The 26,182-nt window shown below is 40.3% G+C and overlaps 1 protein-coding gene across 3 annotated transcripts in view; it reads right to left on the bottom strand.

The window, feature by feature from the left end:
* Window positions 1–26,182, bottom strand: part of LOC144687656 (mediator of RNA polymerase II transcription subunit 13-like) — a 275,902-nt gene that overhangs the window by 146,986 nt on the left and 102,734 nt on the right. The window lies entirely within an intron of this gene.

The following is a 26,182-nucleotide window of genomic DNA, read 5'->3' as shown; positions in this document are numbered from 1 at the left end:
ATCATAAGAAGGCTTAGATAGAGTAAATAAACACCTCTATCAAATCTGCTTTAAGGAGAACTCCAACTTCTCCTGTCCATCCACATAACTAATCCCTTATCCGTGGAACAACTCTTGTAGATCTTTTCTGAACCCTCTCAAGAGTTTTCATGTCCTATATAAAATGTTGGGCCCAGAATTCAATACAATATTCCAATCAAAGCTGAACTAGTATTTTACATTGGTTTAGCAAAGCCTCCTGGGTTTTTGTATTCTATGCCTCTACTATAAAGCCCAGAGTCTCATGTTTTATGAACTATTTTGTTAACCCGTCCTGTTACTGTCAAAGACTTGTGTATAAACACTCCCCAAATCTCTGTACTCGAACTCTTTTTCAATTGTACCGCTTAATTTGTATTGTCTCTCTTCATCTAACCAAAATGTACCACCACAATATTTTTCAAAGCAGATTTGTCTCAATCCTTTATAATTCTGCAACCGTGCAGTCACCAAAAGGTCCACTAACGCAATGCAGTAGCTCCTCACTATTGCACACCACTTAATGTTGTTTCACTTTATCATTTCTTCTTTGAGGTCTTCTCTTCCAATTTGCGTGGTTATTTTTGGTGTTACACCATTTGCACTCCGTCCCCCACCCCCTTCATTCTGGGCCAGCCACCGCCATGTTCTTATCCTGAAGCCACTGATGTCATCACCAGAGGCCCGGGCCGCAGGGAGAGCGCAGGCTAAGATACAGGAGGAGCACAGTGCAGGGACAGGAAAAGTGTTGGCTGCCGATCGGGTGATGGTGTGAGTGTGTTGGGTATAGGGTGGCGGAGAGCCACGCCACCCCTGGCAGCGCCATCGGGGGGGGGGGGGGGGCTCAGCCACTGTAGAGCACAAGAGCGCACAAGGCGTGGCGTCAGGGCACGAGGAGAGGGGTGTCTCAGTCGGTCACCCAGTTTGGGGGGGGGGGGGGAAATCGGCTGATTAGTGGGGAAGGTGGAGGTCAGGCAAGGTCCCGTGAGAGGTAGTCAGGGGGTGGGGGTGGAGGGCAGCACTATAGTTATCCAGGAGTCAGAAGCAGTTTTAATTCTAACTTTTCCTGGGTAACTATTCTGCTCAGGCAACCGGAACCATTTGAAGTTTGCCATTTATATCATGCTCCCGGATGGTCCGATTACAGGGCAATTGTGCCATGGAAATTTGAACTTCCTGGGCAATTGCTGTGTTATCCTCACCGGGAATTTAGATAGGGAGGGTTCCCCAGTGCATTTCTGGGGTACACCACAGTTACGATGCCCCAGAGCTTGGAAGTCACAGGCCCATGATTTACTTAAAGGTGTTTCATTTAAAGTCGTGATTTTCAGGGGCACAACCACAATTTAAGTGAGGACTTACTATATATTTACTTTACATCCTTCCAGATTGCTAATGCTCAAATTAAACTTAGCTAATTCCATACATGTAAATTCTATAATATATTCCATTGTTTCCACTGATAAGTATTATGCTGAAAGTTCATTGTAATTGAAAGACCTACATTGCTATCCTGCACTGAGCAGTTAGTATCTGCTCAGCTTCTTTTTCCCATAGGTTAGTCCAATGTTAACAATTTTTATTTCCATTTTCAGGCCAATATAACACATATAGCGCAATGGGAATATTACAATGCCACCTAATAGTTGTAATAATTTCCCATTCACAATAAAGGCAACTTAAAAATTGTGATTATCGGTTGCAGAAACACAGGGCATGGAACAATCAAAATAGCTACTTTGCTGCACTCATAATCCAGATCTTTTTTCATCAAGTGGTTACCATCCATAATGTAATATTTTGCACAATGTAATAAACTGTTCCCCAGTTTATACAAGAACTATTAAATATTATACTGCCACAGAATTAAGTTTAAGTTGACTCTTGATCAAAAATGTAGTTGAACACTAAAAGCTAAAAATGGTGCTGATTGCTTTACATATCAGGCTCCTATTACCAAGATCTGTTATTGCAAGGAATACAATTTATCAGAATGATTTTAATCACACTTTTAGGAAGGATTACGCGAAACCGATTTGCTAAAACCATGAAGCTTTTATACTACTTTGTAGGAGACCAGTGTTGGGGGAATCACAGGTCACAACTGGACACTGGTCTCCCACAGGCAATTAAAAACTAGTCTTCACAGGGCATTTTTAAACCATTTAATAAAAATAATTCTGTATACACTGCTTCAGGAAATAACCCATTTGTATAACATACAGAAATAGAAAAAGGTGCCCCTGTTTTCCCTCCGTAAACCTGAGGTTATCTAAAACTCTGCACCAAGTCTCCTTCATCCATCAGCCACGTGCTGGCTGACCTGCATTGGCTCCCGGTTAACCAATGCCTCAATTTTAAAATTCTCGTCCTCATTCCTAAATCCCTCCACTGCCTCACTCCTCCCCACCTCTCATCCCCTCCTGGCCTACAATCCTCCGCGATATCTGTGCTCCTCCAATTCTTGCCCTTAGAAAACATCTCAGATATTAAGCACACCATAGGTGGCTATGCCTTCAGCTGCCTTGGCACCAAGCTCTACAATTCATTTGATGAACCTCCCTGCTTCTTTTTTTTCCCCCTACAAAGCATTCCTTAAAACCTAGCAATGATCATTATGTGGCTCAGTGTTGAATTTTGTTGGCTAACAATCCTGTGAAATGCCTTGGGACATGCTACTAAGCTAAAAGGTGCTATAGAAACACAAGTTGTTGCTGCTTTTATTGTTCAATCCATCTTTGAATACAGCCAATGGCATGTTGCTGTTAAGACCTCCAGGGGGTCATAAACTGGTTAGCTGGATGAGCAGAATGGGCAGACAGATGGCAGATCAAGTTAATCTGGGTGAGGTAATATATTTTTAAAAGAAAAACAAGGTATGGGACTATTAACTCAATGGAAAGACACAAACATGTGGAGCAACAGAGGCACCTACTGGCGAAAACAGATAACCCTTGAAATTGTGAACGTAGTTGTATAAAATAATTTTGACCAAAGGCTGGTGGTGCTTTTTTTTTTGGTAACAGAGCATAGAATACAAGAGTAATGGTTAATGATAAATTGATAGCTGGCAATACTAGCACATAGTGGCAGTATTGTGCTGCTTCACACATCAAAGCTGGTGCAAAATGGATCGAAATGCGAGCAGTTTCCAAAATTGTCAGAAAAGGCTGCCAAGTCTTCACCACCATTTGCTACAGCTTACCTGTGTGAAAGTAAATTTTCACCACTCACTGGAATTGAATCAAAGTACCAACAGTGTATTTGTGTAGAAAAGCAGCTTATGACTTGAACTATCACCTATCACTCTAAACATTACATGCCTATACTTAAGCAAAGGAACTCACCCAACACAATGCAGAGTACTACTATTAGGATATGCTCAATTTGTATCTTATAATTTGTCCATTTTGTAAGATAATTGGGCATTAAATGTGTTAAAATGTTAAACCTATATCTAGTAGGGAAATGAGCAGCTAATAGATTTGGTATAAGTAAAGCACTAGGCTAAAACAAGTGACGATCCAACTGTTCACAACTGTTATCCCTTACAGTGTTGCAGCTCCAACATCTACCCCCAATTTTGAAAAAGCTCTTCCATTAACTAATATTACAACAAAGAAGAAAAATGATGTTTCAGCTTAGTGCTCAAAGCTTTGCAAAATGAACTCCCATTCCACCATCTGGAGTAACCTTGTAAGACAAGCAGCAGAGGACAGCTGAACAGTGACATCCACACAGTTGCCACCAACCTTAAAATCCACAGGATGTTAACCAAAGCAGGTGCAATCTTAAGAAATAGGACCAGGAGTAAGTCATAGAACAGTAGAGTGTAGAACAAGCCATTAACCCTGGCAAGTCTACACTGACTCTTTTGAAGAGCAATCCATTTTAGTCCCACTTCCTGGTTCTTTCCCAATATCACTGCAATTACTTTCTCCTTCAAGTATTCGTCAAATTCTCTTTTGAAAGAGTCTCTCAAATTTGTATGCTCCCACCCAATGAATCTGTGCATTCCAAATCTGAACCATTTGTTCAGTAAAAAAGTTTTTCCTCGTGTCCTTTTGTCAGTCACCTTAAATTTCTCAGGTTGTCTACCCTTCAGCCATCGAAAACAGTTGTTCTACATGAAGGACTTAGTGGAAATGATTTTAAACATCTCTATCAAATCTCCTCAGCCTTCTCTGCCTCAAAGAAAACAACCCAACTTCTCCAGTCTATCCTGTTACAAAGCTATAACAATTTTCATAGTATTATTGTGGGTTATTGTAAAGAAGGTTTATAGGGGTGAGTATGGATGATTGTATGTGAGATTTAATTGAATTGGAGACAGCTAGACTGCAAACTGAAATTATCAAAAGGAATTAGGTGTAGAAGGGTACTTGAAATGCTAAACATGGATGAGGTGTTAACATAAAAGGTGTGATGGAAATTTGCATGTTTAAATAAGTGAAGGAGTTGTTTGGATTTCAAAGGGATGGTAGGATGTTTACAGCTAACAAGATAAATAGGACAAAGTTAAAAACATAAAACTGCAGATGCTGGAAATCCAAAACAAAAACAGAATTACCTGGAAAAACTCAGCAGGTCTGGCAGCATCGGCGGAGAAGAAAAAAGTTGACGTTTCGAATCCTCATGACCCTTCAACAAAACTGTTAATTTTTCCCAAAAGTTACTGACTATATTGGCAATATGAAAGATTTTTATAGTATGGGGAAAGTACGTTTTGAAAGACATATGGAATGATGGAATTTACAGACTAGAGAGGGGAATATATATATAAAAAAAGTATTGTGGGGCCATGTAAGACCTAACAGGAGTGCGTGAAACAGCCTTGAAGAAGCCTCCAGCCATTTGTGCAAAGGTCTGCTGTGTCCAGTAACTAAAGTTAGAGAAAAGCCTTTGGAATTCCATTGTCAAGTGGTAACTTGCTGGCTTGTTTTTAAATTTAAAATCTATTTTGGACTGTTGCTTTAAAGGGGGTATATCGTTGGGAGTTAGGTTAATTAAGAATCTTAGGATTTGTTACAGTGTTAAGTAACTGTAATCTTGTGCTTGAAATCTTTTCTTTTGTTAATAAATATTTCAATTTAATTTTTAAAATCTCTAAAGGTCTTAGTGAACTCATTACTTCTGAATTCAATGCACACATCTTCTCGTAATAAATACAAATTGCAAAACCATTATGATAGAGTGGCCAAGCTTCCCTTATGGATTTGATCCACCTGGCACACATTTGATCACCTGCCACGTCATAACAATCCATATAACTAATCTCTCATCTCTGGAACAGTTCTCTCAAATCGTTTTCGTACCCTCTCCAAAGCTTTCATGCTCTTCTTAAAATGTGACACAGAATTGGACACACAGCTCCATCTGGGCTGAACTAGAATATATAGGTTTAGTGTAGCTTCCTGGCTTATGTACATTATGTCTCTATTTATAAAGCTCAGAAATCTCCCATGATTTAACTGCTTTAGTTAACCTGTCCTGCTACTTTCAAAGATTTGTGCACATACAAACAGGTGTCTATGCTCTTGCGCTCCCTTTAAAATTGTAGCATTTAAGCTTGTATTACCTCTCCTCATTCTACCTTAAGTAAATCACCTCAATTTTCTGCATTCAGTTTCATCTGCAAACACAAAGATTATTGATCCAGTACCACTTATTAGCATTGCTGATATGTTTCCTCATTTAGCAGAATCAGAGCAAGCCACAGGAAATCACAAACAGGAGCAACTGTCCAATTTCCAATGACATCGCAACTAAGTCCAAAACAGCCTGCCTACAAATGCACTTATTAAACACGCTGGTCTAGCCAGGCTTTAAACAGAGAATCATTTTGAAAGTTTTACTGGACTTAATTCCAAACATTCTATTGTAAAGAGTTTTTAATAAGATTTGTGTATTTAACTTATGTAGCTTGTCTAAAATCTGACAAAGTAGTGCATGTGATTAAGATAAGTTAACATTCAAATTAGGCAGCGCCGTAACAAATCCCTCTTGCTTCAATTTAACCAGTCAAACTGAAGATATGAACTTGGAGAAAATCTCGAATTGAGCACTTGTCAACTAAATTATATCCAGCAATCCAACATTGCTTGAAGAATATTGCAAAAACTTAGAGCACTTGCGCTCAGTACTGGCACAGTACAATTAGCTAGTTGACATATTATTAGCAACAAGGCATTACATTTCTATCCTGTGACAAGAAATGGAATTGCCGCCTTGGCGCACTTTGTTTTGGAATGTTTGAAATTTGATATGATCTCAACATATTCTTTTCACCTCCAGCCGAGCAAATTCCATCATGATCCCCATTTTGTACCCATATCTCTACTTCAGGATTTGTGTCAATGAGTCATTGGACATTGGCAGTCTTTCGATGCTTTGCAGTCCAGCGGGCCAAGTCCTACTCAGTGAGCGAGTAATTTTTTTCCCTTGGCAATGATGCTAGTGTTAATAGGGTGACTGCCAAAATGGTACCAGAGATATCACCAGCTGTGTCATTATCAAGACTATGATTATAAATACTGGCCCACCTTCTTTAAAATTTACACCACTACTGCTTTAGGAAAACTCAATTCTCCATAGTACCTCAGCAACGAAAATTAAATAAAAATTTAATAAATGAACTAATACAGCAAGGGTTAAGATTCACACCCCCTACCAATGCTCTACTCATGCTCACTGCAAAAGGCAACCTCCATAGGAAGATCTTGTTTCAATTAAATCTTAGTCTCTCCATCTCTAATTACAGGTTGTGCATCAGTTGTGATAGGGATGATAAGTCACCAATAAATTCAATTAGAAACTCAGGAGAAACTTCTTTACCCACAGAGTGGTTACAATGTTGAACTCACTACCACTGAGCAGTTAAGGCAAATAGCATAGATACATGCAAGGGGAAAGCTAGTTAAGCAAATGAGGGAGAAGGAATAGATAGATATGCCCATATGGTTAAATCAATTAAGGTGGGAAGAGGCATAAACAAAGGCATAGTACCTGCTGGGTTGAATGGCCTGTTCTGTGCTAGAAATTCTATATAATTTTATGTGATACTCTCTGCAGTCAAATAGCTCATAATGATACATAAGTAATTGCCACATGGTCAAATAACAGAGGACACCAGTGGAACAATATTGCAACAAGTGTCACCGCCATCGGGGGGGGGGGGGCAGGTGGAGTAAAGAGGGTCATTGGGTGAACAAAGGAGAAAATGATGAGCATGCGACAGTATAGTAGTGAGTCTAATTTCTACCCTTCAAATAAAAGGTCTTTTCAGTGCCATTGTCTACCAACCAGAAACTAATGTTTTTCATTCTGCACCCTCTTCAAAAATTCAGCAAGTGATGAAAGGAAATCCTACCCATAAATGTTAAACCAGTGGAACAAAAACACATACACCTGATTAAGGTGGCAGGTGATATCACTGGAGAATATGCCTGATAAGAAGACTGAACAAACCATCAAAAAGATGCATAAAATAAGGAACTTAACATTGTAAATCTGCTTAACATGGCTAAGGGCAGTGTAACAGTTTATTGTAGATCTCAAGATCCAAAGTAAAAAAAAATCTGGAGGCCCACAAAGAGATTTACCTTTAATAGGATATATTACTCTATGTGAAACATTGTTTTTTTTTAGGAGGGGGGAAGAGATCTTAACATTGCATGGGTCTCCAATGAAGCCTTCAGCTTAAATATTTCATAAAGGCAATCAACTTGTGGGAAGTCCTGTTTATGCTAAAAAGCACACAACAACTGGAAAACCAAAGAAAGCACTTTAATTGACTACTTTAAAATATAATAGGAATATTTCCAAGCATTTACTTAATATTTATATTTTCCAAAACTGTGCTACTTCTGCATTCTGCAAATACATTATTTATCCTACATGTCTAACATAGAAGTTAAATGAAGGTTGGGAAATAAACATTGACAGAGCATTTTTGTATACCAAATAAAATACTAACACATCATAGTTTAAATGTTAGAAAGTGCCAAATAGTCCATATATTTCATTAAGAAACCTTATAAACTAAGGTAACATTTCAGCTCTCAGATATGTTATCCAACTTTTATCTTTGTACTAAAAAAGCTAAAAAGATAGGAAAACTATTAAAACAGATTAAAAAGGTTACAAAAGTGTAGCAGAAAATCAGCAAGAAATAGAAGGGCAATAAAAAGACTGTCTACAGCAGTGCTTCCCAACTTTTTTCCCCCACTGTTACCCCATTTTAATGCTTGAAAATTGGTGAGACCCCTTGGAGCTAAGAATCGTGCACATGCGCGTAATAGAGCCTTGGTGCCAATCCTGGAACTGTCCTCCTATTCACCACAGCACGCGTTCAAAGTGCCTCCTCCATTATGAGCACGTCCAAGCAAGTCCCTCAATTAGCCAACTGGAGCGCTAAATTGAATGGCCAATTAGGGCACTGAAAGAACGACTAATCAGGGCGGTGAAATGCTGTCTCATTGACAAATCGTTTGGGGGGAAAAAAATTCACATCCCAGTCAGAGTCCTGCTTGACAGTCATCTTTGCTGCCTCGGAGCTGTGGCCACAAATGATCAGCCCACTACCCCAACGGGTTTGCAAGTCATGGTTTGGGAACCTGTGGCCTATTGGCATGTATGTAGTCAGAGATAACTTATACAATGTTGCAAAGGCTATCCACACAAAAGGTTACCAGTTAAGCTCAAAAGCGCTGTGGGTTCATAAAAAAACTTATGTAATTTGTGCAACTATACAGGATAACCTAAAAGTCTTCTCCTCAACATTAAGCATTTGCACCAAAGCCAAAAAATGTTGAAGAGAGTCAAAATAATAGAACACAAATCAGAGGGAGTCATAATGAAATTATACCGTCTGTACCTAGTTTGGTCAACAAGAGTCATGGTTAAGACGTGGAAGCAATACAGAGGAAAGCTATGAGGTCGTTCCCTAATATCAGGTGTATGGGTTATAATGAACGTCTAGATCAACTTGGGATTTTCAACCTGGAAAAGTGTCTGAAAGGTGACCTTAGATATACAAGGAACAAGTTCCTCATGCAGGGAATGATCAAGCCTTCTCAGGGCGGTCAGGTGAAAATTCTGGAATCATTTAAGAAAGAATTAGATACAACGGTTGCTATTCTGGACGAATGAATGAAAATGAACTTGAACTAAATGGCCTCTCTATTCATAAGTCACAATAAGGCTAGGGATGTTAAGAGTGAAGGAATAAAAACAATATTAAAAAGGTATAATGTTTCAGGTTTCAGAGTATTGTTGCACCACTACAGGTGAGTATAGAACAGTTACTGGAGGTTATCATTTGAAGAGAGATGACAAACCAAAGAGGTTATGCATATTTACAGAATATAAAAATCACAAATAGCTTAAATCAAAAGGACCATAGGAATACATCAAGTTCTCACTACAATTTTTCAAAATTCTTTGGAGAGGAAAATTGAGTCAGATGACAAGAGAATGGCAAACATAACACCCCTCTTCAGAATATGACTGAAAATTGAGGAGATTGTAGGTCAGTTAGTCTTATTTCAAATGTTGGTAAGCTACTAGAAATATAATGCTGCATGAAATTACTTGGTAAATTGAATTAATCAGGGCCAGTCAGAAAGGATTTGTAAAAGTCTGTTTGTGCTTAACCAACCTTAGAATTCTTTAAAGGTGTAGAACAGTTAAGATAAAAGCACAGTGGATGTGGTTTATTTAGATCGTTAACACAAGACTTACAGCAAAGATACTGGCACATGGAATTAAAGAGAATGAATAACGAGATGGTCAGAGGGAGGGCAGAAAGCAAGGGGAGGGGTATGAGAAAGTTCCATGAACTTTCCTACTTTTGCTCATTATGCATTGAAAATGCATGGTTCCATTCCTGGCCTGTGCTTAATTATCTAACTCTCTAAAGCTGCCACTTTTTATGAACATGGATGTTGACTGCCAGCTGACAATTAAACATGCAAACACTATATTGAGTCTAATGTCCATACATATAAATTTCCAGAACAGATCACTGAAGTTTTAATGGGTGGCAAACAATGATCCCTTATTCTCTCTCTTCTCCCCTATTCCAAACCCGAGGGAATAGAGGGCGGCACTTGTTTTGAGTCAGTTGCCACCATTATGTCAGCCAGTAAGTTGGACACGGTGGCATTTATGGCAGGACTTGGATCATACTTAATAAATAGCAAGGAGCAATTTAAACAGTACTGACTGCAGCAAATTGTATTGCAGAAACTTCTCCCGATAAAAGTAGTGATTTCTCCACCAAAATGCAATGAGTTAAGATAGTTAAGTCCCCAGCAGCAGTGGGAGGCATGAACCAATTGGGGCCGTAAATTACTGATTAATTTTATGCACGTAATTTACATTATTTAACTATCTTAACTCATTGTATTTTGGTGGAGAAATCACTACTTTTATCGGGAGAAGTTTCTGCAATACAATTTGCTGCAGTCAGTACTGTTTAAATTGCTCCTTGCTATTTATTAAGTATGATCCAAGTCCTGCCATAAATGCCACCGTGTCCAACTTACTGGCTGACGTAATGGTGGCAACTGACTCCAAACAAGTGCCGCCCTCTATTCCCTCGGGTTTGGAATAGGGGAGAAGAGAGAGAATAAGGGATCATTGTTTGCCACCCATTAAAACTTCAGTGATCTGTTCTGGAAATGTATATGTATGGACATTAGGCTCAATATAGTGTTTGCATGTTTAATTGTCAGCTGGCAGTCAACATCCATGCTCATAAAAAGTGGCAGCTTTAGAGAGTTAGTGAGGATTACTGCTGCCCATTGAACCATATTCCATCCTGAATCGGTCTGTTAGGCAAGCAGGGAAAAGAGGGAGCAAACTCCTGAAAGAGAATCACATCAAACTTGCACACATGACGTAGAAAGTATTCTTAGAATATTTTACAGCAGTCTTCACAAAGAGGGGTGATGCGGACTTTGTAGTTAAGGAGCTGTGGATGGGATAAACAAAGAGGGAATGGGAACATTAAGTGGTTTAGGATCTAAATGAAATGTATCCCAGCCTGTAAAGAGAAATAATAATGGATGCACTGACCATTATTTTCCTATCTTCTCTGGTTACAGGCAGCAGTGGTCAAATTATTGAAGAAAAAAATTGAGGGACAGCATAAATTGTCATTTAGAAAGGCAGATTACTCAAGAACACTCAGCATAGATTTGCTAGGGGAAGATAGTGTCTGACTAACTTAAACTTTTGAGAAGGTGAAGGTCTACAGAATATTAGCAAGGCTTTTCACAGGGTGGCCGACTGACCAGAAAAGTAAAGTCCATGGGATCCAAGGCAAGTTGTACTTCCTGCCAGTTTTGGACCCAAGGTATATGGTTGACAGGTCTTTGACTGAAAGGCTGTTTCCAGAGGGGTTCTGTGAGGCTCTGTATTAAGTCCTTTGCTTTTTGTGGTGTATCTTAATGATTTAGATTTAAATGTGGGAGGCATTAACAAGTTTGCAGATAATGCAAGAATTGGTCACATGGTTGGTAGCGAGAAAGGAAGCTGTAGACTGCAGGTGGTTATCAATGGAAGGGCAGGAAAGTGACAATGGAATTCAATCTAGAGAAGCGTGAGGTAATGCATTTGTGGGAGGCAAACAAGGCAGGGGGATACGCATACATGGTAAGATACTGAAGTGTAAAGGAACAACGGGAACCTTAAGAGTACATGTCCACAGATCCCTGAAGGTAGCAGATGAGGAGATAAGGTGGTCAAGGAGGCATACAGAATATTTTCCTTTATCAGCCAAGGCAAATAAGAGCATGGAAGTAATGTTATAACTGTATAAAACACTAGTGGGCCTCAGAGAGGATCAAAGGAAATTTATGAAGTTGCCAGAACTGAAGAATTTTTAGCTATGAGGAAAGATTGGATTGGATGCTGTCATTTTCTTCAGAGCAGAGAAGGCTGGGGGACATTTAATTAAGGTATATAAAGTTAGTTGTTTGATAGAACAGAACTTAAATATTCCTGAAACAGGAGACATGTTGAAGCTTTTTGTCGTGCATTCATCAGGACACTTTGCAAGGATACTAGTATAAGAAGAAAACAACAATGCATGCTACATATGTGAAGAAAATGCTGATTGGTTGGCAAGTGGACTCTTTGATAGAGGCGTTGCCTTGGAGAACGCACCAGTGATGGTGACTGACCAAGCTACCTGGTTTAAATGTCAAACAATGCTTGGCAGTTAACTGTCAGTCACTATCACTGGTGCATTTTCCAAGGCAAAGCCTCTACCAGTCAAAGTCCACTTGTCAAAAAGTCAAGTTTTCCCCTTATATTGGAATTTTTGAAGTGTCCTGATGAGTGCAAGATGAAAAGCTTCAGCATAACTTTATATAATGAAAAAAAAGACATGAGGAGCTTAGACAGAGTGGCTAAGGACTAAATAGTTTAATGGTCTTGGGCACAACTCTCTGTTAACACAGCATAACCAATCTTAATAGCTCATTAAGAGTTTCTATGGTAACACTGCCCATGCAATTTCTCCCCTTAGATGTCAGAATACAGATTATAAAAAAAGACTGAATATTACAAACACGTTTGTCAAACAATATACAGCTTTTGAAATGTGGTAAGCTAGGTGGCTGTAACTACGGGCACAAACTATTCATGGTAACCACTTATCAGAAGATAGTTTTCTTTTTATTTTATTCGTTCATGGGATGTGGGTATCGCTGGCTAGGCTAGGCCAGGCCAGTGTTTATTGCCCATCCCTAACAGCCCTGTTCAGAGGGCATTTTAAGAGTCAACCACAATGCTGAGCGTCTGGAGTCACTTGTAGGCCAGACCAGGTAAGGGCAGCAGATCTCCTTCCCTATAGGACATTAGTGAACCAGATGGGTTTTTACGACAATCAGCAATGGTTTCGTGGTCATCATCAGACTTTTAATTCCAGATTTTTATTGAATTAAAATTTCACCATCCGCCATGGTGGGATTCGAACCTGGGTCCCCAGAGAATTATCCTAGGTCTTCTGGAATATTAGTCCAGTGACAATATCACCATGCCACCACCTCCCCCATCTGTAGTTATATATGAATGTTCAAGTATTTAATGTCTCCTTTACATCCCCTCTATTCTAATCTTCAGATAACGGATCTGGTGTATTAGCATATTCTAATCAATGACTTGTGAGATCAATCGCTACTGAGACCAGGCCTTTGGATGATTCTACCCCCCCAAACCCCACCTTAAGTTAAAAGCAAAATACTGCAGACGCTGGAAATATGAAACAAAAACAGAAAATGCTGGAAAAACTCAGCAAGTCTGACAGCATCTGTGGAGAAAGGAACAGAGTTAATGTTTCGGGTTCCTTGTTTGTATGTTCATGTGAGTTCGTAATAAATGGTCCTAGCTGCGTTCTCCCAGGTCCAACCCTGACTATGTTATCAAACCTGTCGACAAGGGTGGTGCTGTTGATGTTTGGCGTACTGACCTCTATCTTGCAGAGGCTGAGTGCCAACTCTCAGACACTTCTTCCTATCTCCCCATGGACCATGACCCCCACCACCGAACATCAAGCTATTGTTTCCAAGGCTGTCACTGACCTCATCTCCTCTGGGGATCTTCCCTCCACAGCTTCTAACCTCAGTCTCCCAACCCCGGACAGCCCGCTTCTACCTCCTTCTCAAAATCCACAAAAAGAACTGTCCCGGTCAACCCATTGTGTCAGCCTGTTCCTGCCCCATGGAACTCATTTCTTCCTAGCTTGACACCATTCTCTCTCCCCTTGTCCAGTCTCTTCCCAACTACATTCACGATTCCTCTAATGCCCTACCTCATATCAATGATTTCCAGTTCCCTGGCCCTAGCCGCCTTGTCTACCATGGACCCCTCTAACACCTCCATTCTCCACCAGGACGGTCTGAGACTTCTCCACTTCTTCCTTGAACAGAGGCCCGAACAACCCCCATCTACCACCACACTCTTCCATCTGGCTGAACTTGCTCTCACTGAACAATTTCTCCCTTAACTCATCTCACTTCCTCCAAATATAAGGTGTGGGTACCTCCAAGGGCCCCAGTTATGCCCATCTTTTTGTCGGATATGTGAAACATGCCAGTCCTACTCAGGCCCCCTGCCACAACTCTTCTTTCGGTACATCGATGGCTGTGTTGGTGCCGCTTCATGCTCTCATCTGGCCCGGGAAAAATATGCCAATTTTGCTTCCAATTTCCACCCCTCTATTACCTTCGCATGGTCCATCTCTGACACTTCCCTTCCTTGACATCTCTATCCATTTCTGATAGACTGTTCACCAATATTCATTACAAGCCCACCATCTCCCACAGCTACCTTGACTACAGTTCCTCACACCCTGCTTCCTGTAAGGATTCCATCCCATTCTCTCAGTTCCTTTGCCTCCGTCACGTCGGTTCTGATGATGCCACCTTCCAAAACGGCACTTCTGACGTCTTCCTTTTTCCTTAACCGAGGTTCACCCCACCCCCAACCAAACTGTGGTTGAACCGTGTCCGACCTATCTCCCATGCCTCCGCCCTCACCCCTTCCCCTCCCTCCCCCTTGTCCTCACTTTTCACCCCACCAGCCTCCACATTCAAAGGATCATCCTCCATTTCCGCCAACTCCAGCATGATGCCACCACCAAACACACACCAACACACCCCCCCCACCCCAAACCCCAAAACATTCCATAGGGAATGGTCCACTCCTCTACCACCCCCAACATCTCATCCCCTTCCCACGCAATCGCAGAAGGTGCAACACCTGCCCCATTACCTCCTCACCATCCAAGGGCCCAAACAATCCTTTCAGGTGAAGCAGCGCTTCACTTGCACATCCTTCAATTTGGCCTACTGCATTCACTGCTTATGAGGTCACCTCTACACTGGAGAGGCCAAACGCAGACTGAGTGACTGCTTTGCGGAATACCTTCAGTCTGTCCGCAAGCGTGACCCAGATCTTCCTGTTGCTTGCCATTTCAACACACCATCCTGCTGTCATGCCCACAGGTCTGTCCTCAGCCTGCTGCAATGGTCCAGTGAAGCCTAACGCAAACTGGAGGAACAGCACCTCATCTTCCGATTAGGCACTTTACAGCCTTTCGGACTTAACATTGAGTTCAACAACTTCAGGCCATGAACTCTCCCCTCTATCTTCACCCCTTTTTAAACCCCTTTCTAAAATTTATTTTTTATTTATTTATTTTCATTTTAATTAATTTATTCGTTGTTCTATCCCTTTTTTTGTCCCCTTTATCCTTTTTCCCCAGCCACCACCCCCCTCCACAAAAGGTCCACCTGTCATTTGTTCTATGTTGTTCTTTGTCAACCTCGCCTTAGCCCCCACCTATCGCTAACCTTCTACCCTGCTTCACCGTGTTTAAACAGTATAAATTGCATCACATTTCTACTTCTCTTTAGCTACAGACTCAAAACGTTAACTCTGTTTCTCTCTCCACAGATGCTGTCAGGCTGGAGCTTTTCCAGCATTTTCTGTTTTTATTGTGCAAAACATTGTCTAATTATTTTTAAATTAGATATAGATACAGAAAGAACAACTCATTTCCTGATCTCACAGCAGTTCATAAACTACGATGGTCATTTCACTTTCTAATAAGATGCATCACAGATAAGGAAGGCTACAGCAAGAAAGGAAACCATGTAGGACAATCACGTGCAACAGCGTTGCCAATATGCTTATTTATTTGCTGGGGGTGGGGGAGTGGGGCGCACAAACAATGAGTATAATGTCACCTGTGTTTGTTACCTCAAATTGCTCCCAATGCTACTGATAATCCGTAAAGGACCAAAAACCACCAGATTTCCAAATCTCTCAAAATGGTCTCTCCAGACAAAACTCACATTTAAAAGATCAAAACCTATCATACCGCATTTTAAAAAAATTCTTCTATGGGATGTGGGCCTCACTGACTAGGCCAGCATTTTTGTTACCCGCCCCTACTTTGTCTTTGAGAAAGTTGTGGTGAGCTGCCTTCTTGAACCGCTGCAGCCCATGCGGTGTAGGTACACCACAGTGCTGTTAGGGAAGGAGTTCCAGGATTTTAACCCAGCGACAGTGAACGAGCAGCAAGTCAGGATGGTGTGTAGCTTGGAAGGGAACTTGTGGTTCCCGGTGTTCCCATGCATCTGTTGAACTCGTCCTTCTAGGTGACAGAGGTCACGAGTTTGGAAGGTGCTCCTGAAGAAGCCTTGGCGAGATGCTGCAGTGCATCTTGTAGATGGCACACACTGCTGCCACTACGCATCAGTGGCAGCAGTGTGTGCTACGTATTCATGTTAAAGTTGGTGGATGGGGTGTCAATCAAGCAGGCTGCTTTATGCTGGATGGTGTTGAGCTTCTTGTGCTTTGTTAGAGCTGCACTCATCCAAGCAAGTGGAGTGTGTTCCATCACACTCTTGACTTGTGCCTTGTAGGCAGTAGATAGGCTTTGGGGAGTCAGGAGGTGAGTTACTCCACAGTTCAAAAATTAACTCAGCATGAACATTTCACATGAAATTCAGCAAAGCAGAATAGATAAGTGAAAATAATCTAAAAGCACAGCTGTGTGAACATTTCTTACACCCATTACATATCACTGAAATGCTGGTTAAGTTACAGGACAGTGTGAGAGTCCTCATTAACATGTAGCATATAGACAAATTCCAAAGCAAAATAGACAGGCTATTGCATTTTTAAAACAAAGAACTTGAAGGAGGCTATATAAATGTAAGTTCACTTTAGGGCCAATAAGTTATTTTGAAAGTAGTCACTGCTGTTTTGTAGTTATTTTCAAAGTATTTGTGGTTTCACAGCTATCAACGTATAAGCGTGTTCTGCAGTAGAATAAGCAAACGTGCTTTTGAATCTTCTAAAAATCTCAGTCCAAACTTTTTACAGCACATCCAATTTTCACTAAGCCAAGGGAGAATAGGGCCATCATTTCACCAATTCCATTCTCCTCTGGCGAGTTAATTTTTCAGTTATTTTTAACTTGCATCTATATTTTAGCTGCTACAGAGGAACTGACCAAGGAATACCTTTTAAAATCACTGGGCAAAGGCCAGTCCCTGCTCAACAGTTAACATCAGGAAAACAGCTGCACAGGGAAATGGATCAACGATAGTCAAAGCAGAAAGCAAAGCTGGCAACAAACACACTTTTTGAAGTGAGCAGAATTAACTCAAATTAATAAGTCACTCTCATGCACTCATTTAGTGGCAAGTTCCATATTGTAGTTACACGACAGGGTGAGATGCGAGTGATACATCAGGGTGGCCTTCCAAGCCACTTGCAGCCCTTTTTCCGACAAATAAATACCTGTAGTGCAACTATTAATCATGGATTCACTCAATTGGCAGTGGCAGCGTAGAAGCTGCAACAGGCAGAATCAGGAAGAAAGAATTGACACCCATAAGGAGAAATGAGCATTGTGGATACTTAATACATTTCTTTTATTATAATGGTGGTCATTTTAATCAATCCCGCTCAGTGGGAAACTGGCCAGATTAAACTAAGTACCTGTTTTGCACCCGTTTGATCAAGTGGGGTATCAATGAGTGGCTCTTACGATCCAGTCAGTTTCCCCTCACAGTTAGGTTAAAATTACCTTGTGAAGTTATTTGGTGGGTTGTAGTGCTCGCACCTGAAGCAAAAAGATTCGAATTCAAGTTCCAACTCAAAGAATTATGCCCATCATCTAGATTGAGGTTTTAGTTTAGTACTGAACAAGTGTTGCATTGTTGGAAGCACAGTTTTTGCAGTTGAGATCCATCAGCTCAGATGGTCATTTAATAAAACCTACAGCCCTACTCGAAGACAAACAAGGAGTTCCACCTCAACCTAGTTCCCGATAATATTCACCTGCCAAAACAGATCCGGTCATTCATTCATTCATTCGCTGGTCGCAACTTGTATTTGCCTAGGGAAGACTGACTGAATTATAAAATTGATCCATTGGTTATAAAGCCCTCTGGGACATCTTGAGGTTATGGTATGACACTACATAAATGCAAGTTTGTCCTTTACTAGAGTGAAAAACTGACATAATATCGCATGTTTTTAAACAAGCAACAAAATACAGGCCATCCGGATCTGACCCAGTAATACAGGAATCCATTGCTTGCTCATTTCCCACTGAAGGAGCTAGTAGAATGGGATGATGTGTCTTACAAAAATCTGCAGACTTGTGGTTTCCCAGAGCCCCACAGCTCCTCAACAGCCCTCAGGCTGGTTTCAAATTACTCGCCTTCCTGTTTCCAGTAGAGCACTCCAGGGAGCTCATCATGATTGATAGTACTGAAGCAGTTAAGAGACTCCACTCAATAGCCTTCATGCCAACAGGAAAATTGAGTTTTTCAACAAAAAAAATTGTGAAGTTATTTCCTTCTGTAAAAAGGAAATGATTTTGAATATTAGTGAGGTTATCACAATTTTTTAAAGCTGCTAAATCTTGCTTTTTTGAAGGTTATTTTGTTGCAGTGCAGTCAATAAACTGCACCTTGAGCCAAAACAGCCTTAGTGAGGATCAGTGTGTATACTGGCATTACATGCTTTTAAATCCTTTTTGCCTTGATTGAGGGCACGCAACAACAAATGTGCACATTCCTAATACATGGGCAATGGTACTCTTGAACAAAATTGATAGCAGTCATTTTATTTTATTTATTGCTTTTTCTGATTCTTCAGAATCAATAAGATGGTGAACTATTCTGATGTAGGCAACTAGAATTATGTAATACTTAAAAAGACATTTTACCCCATGTACAAGTATTGACTGTGCTCCCATGCCGGCTCAGTAAAATTTTCAGCCAAACACACCAGGAAAGCCCTACATTCCATCAACAATGTGTTGCCAACTGATTGTAACTAGGGCTGTTGCTAGGATATCAATTGCATCTGAGGGAGGGAAAAAAGCAGCAACATTCCCACTACTCAATGACTCTACGTGAAGTACACATGCGTAGATGCCTGGTGTGGACTAGATTGAGAACTTCACAACTGACTGCATTGTCCAACAGCCTGCTGATACTGTATCAAGACTCACAACTGCCAACTGGATCAAATGCCAGGTCAAAACAGGCATCAATAAAACCACATCCAAGCCCCAGGCATCACTCTTAGGTTGAGGAAAATAAGAGAAAAGACTTGCACACATATATAGCGCCTTTCAAGATTTTGGGACATCCAAAACATGGTTGAGGCATAGGGACTTTTGCAATGCAGGAAATGCGACAGCCAATTACACACAAAGCTCCAATGAGCAACAACACAATAAATAACTAGATTGTCTATTTTTGGCACTGGTTCAAGGATAAATGTTGGTCAAGACACCAGTGGAACTCCTCTACTTGCCCCAGGTAATTTCTATGGGATCATTTACATAATGAGTGGGTGTATGGGGTCTTAGTTGAACGTATCACTCAAATGGACAAAAAAGTACAGTATTCCCTCAGTACTTCACCAAAGGGCTAGGCTAGATAATGTGTTGAAGTCTCGAGTGGGGCTTGAACCCACAGCCTTTTCACTCAGATGTGATTACTACCAAATATACTGTGCTACATACAATTAGTGTATTTGGATTTTTAAAAAGGTCTGCTTTTTAAATAGCAGTATATCCATTATATTATATTTGCATGCAAGATAGGGAATATGCTACAAAGAGAAAATTCATTCTCAACTATAAAGCTGATTTTACAACAACCAACATTTGCAAGTCAGCAAGAACTGGTTTACTAATAATTATGAATTTGGCAGTCTCCTGAGGGGAGGGTGAGTGAGTATCCAGGCATTCTCACTTCCAGTTAATTGTTGCGTTATCATACCATTTCTGTAAAGTTGCTGATGGCAGTTTTTCTTTTACCAAACTAGTTTAATATTCCCTGAAAGTAATTTAAGAATTAAAAACTTCAATGGGATTTCCTACAAAAACACTAACCATCTATCAGCCTTAAAAGCCTTAAATAGGCTAATAAAAATAGAAGTTCGTAAAAAAAAAGCATGTTGCTGTATCACAATGAATATAAAATCCATTTCCTGGGCTCATATTAAACAAACATATTGTTCTAAATTGCTGACACTGGAAATTTTACAACCTCCTCCTGATGACCCCACCATTGCTCAGTTTGGCTCCTCCAAGGCCACTCAGCTCCTGACTTCATTACAGCCTTAGTCTAAACATGGACAAAAGAACAGAACACGAGGTGAGTATGATTGGCCTTGACATCAAGGCAGCATTTGACCAAGTGTAGCATCAAGGAGCCCTACCAAAACTGGAGTAAATGAAAATCAAGCAGAAATCTCTCCACTCATTAGAGTCATACCTAGTACATTGGAAGGTGGTTATAATTCTTGGGCACTAATCATGTCAGCCGAAGGACATTGCAGCAGGAATTCCTCAGGGCCGTGTCCTAGGCCCAACCATCTTCAGCTGCTTCATCAATGACCTTCCCTCCATCATAAGGTCAGAAGTGGGGATGTTTGTTGATGATTGCGGTGTTCAATACTTTCCACGACACCTCAGCTACTGAAGCAGTCTCTACCTGCATGCAGTAAAACCTAGTGACAGTCAGGCTTGGGCAGATAAGCAGAGCAAGTAACATTCATGCCACACAAGTGCAAGGCAATGACCATCTCCAAAAAGAGAGAATCTAATCATTACCACTTGATGTTCAACATCATTGCAATCGCCAAATCCCCCACCATCCAACATGCTGGGGGTCACAACTGACTAGAGAATTCATGGACCTGCCACATTAATGCAATGATTACAAAAGTAGAACAAAGGCTGGGAATTCCGCAACAAGAAACTCATCGCCTGACTCCCCAAGCCTGTCCACTATTTACAAGATACAAGTCAGGAGTGTGGTGGAATGCTCTCTACTTGCCTGGATGATTGCAGCTCCAACAACACTCAAGAGGCTCTACACAATTCAGCACAAAGCAGCCCACTTGATTGGCACCTCATCCACCAACTTGAACATTCATTCCCTTCATCACCAGCACAAGGTACACTGCAGCAACACATCAAGGTTCTTTCAACAGCACCTTGCAAACCCACAATCTCTACCACCTAGAAGGACAAGAGCAGATGTATGGGAATGCCACCACCTGTAAGTGTCTCTCCAAGCGACGCATGATCCTGACTTGGTACTATAATCGCTGTTGCTTCACTGTCGCTGGTCAAAAACCTGGAACTCCCTTCTAAAGAACACCATTGGTGTACCTAGACCAGATGGACTGCAATGCTTCAAGAAGACAGCTCATCACCACCACCTTCAAGAGCAATTAAAAATGGGCAATAAATGATGGCCTTACCAATGATATGCACATCCTAGGAGGAATTTTTAAAAAAAACTGATGGCTGGACACTTCAGTTTTATGACTTATGAACCATTTCATGATTAACAGATATAAAATATTAACTTTTCAAGTATAGAACCAAGAGCAAGTCTGGAGTAAAAATGAGCACACACTTCATTAAGCTCACTCTGCTCATCTTATTACGGACTTCAACACCACCTTTGAAACCCCTGTGTTCAAGGGCACCAAGTTCCTCCCCCCCCACCCCCCCCCCCCCTCCCCCCTCTCCCCCACCCCCACCCCAAAAAAATCAAAGCACATTTTAATATCTTCATAGCTCTTAAGAACTACATAGATTTCAAGTGCTATTTTAAAGACGAGCGCAGATTCAAGACCGACACCTGTGCAGTGCTGAATTGAATGCTATGCTGTTAGAGATGCCATCTTTCAGATGAAGCATTAAACTGAGGCCCTATATAGTATATTACCCCTTGGGTAAACAAGATAAGATTTCAGGGTACTATTTCCAAGAGTGGGAGATTTTCTACCTGGTATCCTGACCAACATTTACCCCTCAATTAACATTAAAAACACATGAACTGGTCTTGGCTCAAACTGGATGCTGCACTTCTTGCATTACAACAGTAACTGCACTTAAATTGTATTTAATTGACTATAAAGCATTTTTAGGTGCCCTGAGGTCCTGAAAATTGCTATATGAATGAAGTCTTCTTTTCCTCATCACCCTTATCAACTGACACGAATCCAACACTCTGTCATAAGTGATCTCAACCAGTTTTTCTAGATATTTGCCCAACATGTCCACAATCCTTTGAAGGGGCAATTTTTAATATCTAATCATGCTCAAGGCTCCTGAACTTTTTAAAAGTACATCCTAAGCTCATTATCTAAATTGCATATCTTCCTTATTTCAATCTTTGTGAAGTCTTTCATTATTCTATATACCCATGTCTCATCTTTTCTGAAAACTAGTTTTTTTCCCCCTAACTTTGACCCATTGAAGCCTAAAATCAATTCAGCCACTTCCGCAAATCTTTGCTAACATAGCCACTTCCTTGTTTGAATGACCAAGATCATTCACCATTCTGCACTGTAACATCACCAATAACTTAATATTTATGCAATTGATTTAAATGTCCGAAGATAATCTAATTATCATCTGTCCAAATAGCTTCAGGTCATCAGTAAATTGAATGTTATTCCTGACAGATCTTTCATGAAGAATGTAAATAGTAGCAGCCCCAGTTGTTAGCCACCACAGTTACTATTTCAAGTGAAGTTCTCATTTCTCATCACGGCTGTCCTCTACTGCTAAGCTAACACAATTTATCTAGACAAAATCATCTACTCAACCAGTCTTGAGGAACTTAGTTAAATGACTCTTGAAAATCCAAGTAACACCTGAAGTGCCTTCATCCAATATCTTGCTTACCACAGATATTGCCCATTTAGAGCACAATTTAATAATGCGCTAACATTTCACAGCAGTTTTAAAAGTAGGGAACTTTCCCCAAATAGCGCCGTCAACCATGACTTCCATTTTCACTTTAGATTGGTCAGTCATTGTTGTGCATAGGTCAAGAGCGCACTTGCTAAGTCGTCACTGCGCATGTGTCAAGAAATGTGCTAATACTATATTCGGCAAAGACGTGAGTTGGAAACATTGTTCTATATAAGACTGTGTATTGCTGATTCTTTATTTTCACTTACTTAACATTTTATTTGACATTAATTGAAAATTGTGCATCTGGCTGTGCTGTAGTGTTAAGTGTCCTGTGTAAAGTGTGTTAACGTAATACAAAAATAGGTTTTCAATCTTAAAAATTACTGGTAAAGAATGTAACCACCCTTATTACATGGTTTCCTATGGAAAAGCAATTTTTATTTGGCACATATTTTTCAGGAACACATTAAGAGTGCTAAACAAGGGATAGCTGTACTTCTCAAAGGATTGTAATAAGATAGTGAACAGTCATAACCTATAATTTCTAAAGCCTCAACTGGTATACTAAATGAAATGAAAGAGGAAAAATTACAAATGCTGAAAATCAGAAATTGAATACTGGAAATATAGGTCAATGAGGATCTATAAAGATAAATGTCAAGGATATGGTATTACAGGTGTGTACCTTCAGTCTGATGAATCATAACCTATCTTTTTCCTTTACAGATGTTGACTTATGTATTGCATATTTCCAGCATTTTTCACTTCTATTTGTCAATAATAAGACGAGCAATAAATGCCAGCCTTGCCAGTCACATCTACATCCCAAAACTGAGAACCAATAACTGATAATTCAGTACTTTACTTACTTCTCGCATGCAAAAGGAGAGTACAAGCTGAATAACTCACAAAACAGCATTCATGGTGTTAAATAAACCGTGATATGTTAATCCATATAATATATTTTTAAAAACCGATTGAACTATTCAGTGCCAGAATATCTCTGGAACAATTTCACCCGTTAAAGAAGTTGCATGGCAAGATGCTCAGCAAATGACATCAGGGAATGAAGGAACAGTCTGCTGTGCAATTGAGGTACATGAAATCAGCAGCTGTTGTACATTTGACCTTTCTGACAATGAGGTGCTGGTGTCCCAAAGAAGCTCGAGGAACAGCACCTCATTTTTCATCTCAGCATATTTGTTTTCCTGGACTCAATATTGATTTCAACAATTTTAGATCATAACCTCTGCCTCCATCTTGCTCTGTGTATTTTATTTTGTATTTTGCTGGTTTGTTTTTTCCTTTATCCCTTCATGTTTAATGGTATTCAGGTGGTTGCTGTGTAGCCATTAACCCCTCATCTGGACACAATCTTTGACCTGGTACTGTACCCGTTACCACTCTCCTTGGCTTTTGGATCCATGAAATCTTTTGTTAATCTCTCTTGCCTTCCACCCCATCACAGACCTTCCCCTTTGTTCTTCATACCCCCTCCCTGCTTCTACTAGCTTAAAAACATTTCTATTTTCCTTTTCTGTTATGATGAAAGGTCATTAACCTGAAACATAAACTGTTTCTCTCCACAGATGCTGCCTGACCTGCTGAGCATTTCCAGTATTTTTTAGTTTTATACCACTTGATAGGCTTGTTAGCAAATTTAAAGTCAAAGGGATTAGACAGACGGTGGCAGCGTGGATACAAAATTGGCCGAACAGAATAGCAGTGAATGGTTGTTTATCAGGCTGGGGAGAAGCATGTAGTGGTGTTCCCATGAGCTGAACCACTGCTCTTTTTCATATATATTAATAACTGGACCAGGGCATACACAGTATAATTTCAAGTCTTCATATGACAGAAAATTTAAATTAAGTAATGAGGAGCATAGAAACAGATTTCAGGGGACAGTGAAACACAGGTGAAATAGGACACGCAGCAGATGACATTTACTGTAGAGAAATGTGAAGCAATGCATTTTGGTAGAAAGAATGTGGAGAGGGAATATAAAGTAAATGGTACAATAATCAATGGGATGCAGGAACAGAGACAGTTCAGGGTCTACGTATACATGTCTTTGAAGGTGGCAAGAGAAATTGAGATCATACTAACATACGAATTGGGAGGAGTAGGCCACTTGGCCCCTTAGCCTGCTCGATCATCATGGCTGATCTGAATGTAACCTCAAGTCCGCATTCCCTCCTAGCCCACCGATAACCTTTCACCCCTTTGCTCATCAAGAATCGATCTACCTCTGCCTTAAAAATATTCAAAGACTCTGCTTTCGCCACCTTTTCAGGAAGAGAATTCCAAAGACTCTCAACCCTCAGAGCAAAAGTTTCTCCTCACCTCTTCCTTAAATGGGCGAGCCCTTATTTTTAAACAGTGACCCCTAGTTCTAGATTCTCCCACAAGAGGAAACAGCCTTTCCCCATCCACCCTGTCAAGACCCCTCAGGATCTTATGTTTCAATCAAGATGATTATTAAAAAACATATGGGATTCTTTTTTGTTAATAGAGGCAGAAAGGTCATGGATCTTGAGGGGCATCTGGTACTCTGAACAATTATTGACATTGGGCTTTGGAAATAGCTAAAACAAAAACTTAGGAAAACTGCCAAGCCAACTTGCCTCTCCCCTCCACTTAAAACGCTAAGTAGTGCAAAAACATTTTTAAATTACACTTTTGAAGACAGATTTATCCTAGTTTATGCAAAAACAAGTAATTTTAAGGTTTCTTAATTATCCAACCCACAGTTTATAGGTATTCAGGCAAACATGCACTTCACTGTGGAAACCCAATGTTACAACACCAAAAACATGCATACTTAAGAGCAATTCCGTATTTATTTTTATTCTATATTTGTTTAGTTAAAAATCTAATGATTACCACTACCAAGCAAATGAAATTCTACAAATCTACCATATCAATTGTTTACCCGTTGTGGCCATCAAACCACTGGAGAATCTATAGCTGCAAATGCACCATTTTGTGTCCCTGCTGCCCAATCACCTGCTTAGAACAATCATGCTCAAACAACAGCTTATACAAGTCGCAACTCTGAACCTATGCATGACTCAAAGTGCATGCGACACGATTCAACTTTGGCAAAATTGCTGAATTCTAATAATGGTCTGCTTCACCAAATTGGAACCAAAACCGCATATATCAAAAATGAGTGCTTTACCAACTGCTATGATTATTTGCTTTTGTGTAAGTATGCATTGAAACATATAAGTCTTGCTCTACTAAATGTATAATGATCCAAGTTCCACCTAAAATAGCACCAAATAGGTGACGAAACCATGACAATGCCAAGGGGGAAATACAGACATTGGAAAACAGAGAAGAATTTTATTAAACAGTTCAAGTTTAAATATTTGTTGGCTGCCCTTAATT

This window comes from Cetorhinus maximus, chromosome 12, assembly GCF_964194155.1.
Source record: "Cetorhinus maximus chromosome 12, sCetMax3.hap1.1, whole genome shotgun sequence".
Classification (NCBI taxonomy): domain Eukaryota; kingdom Metazoa; phylum Chordata; class Chondrichthyes; order Lamniformes; family Cetorhinidae; genus Cetorhinus; species Cetorhinus maximus.
This window is presented reverse-complemented; position numbering and strand designations above follow the sequence as displayed.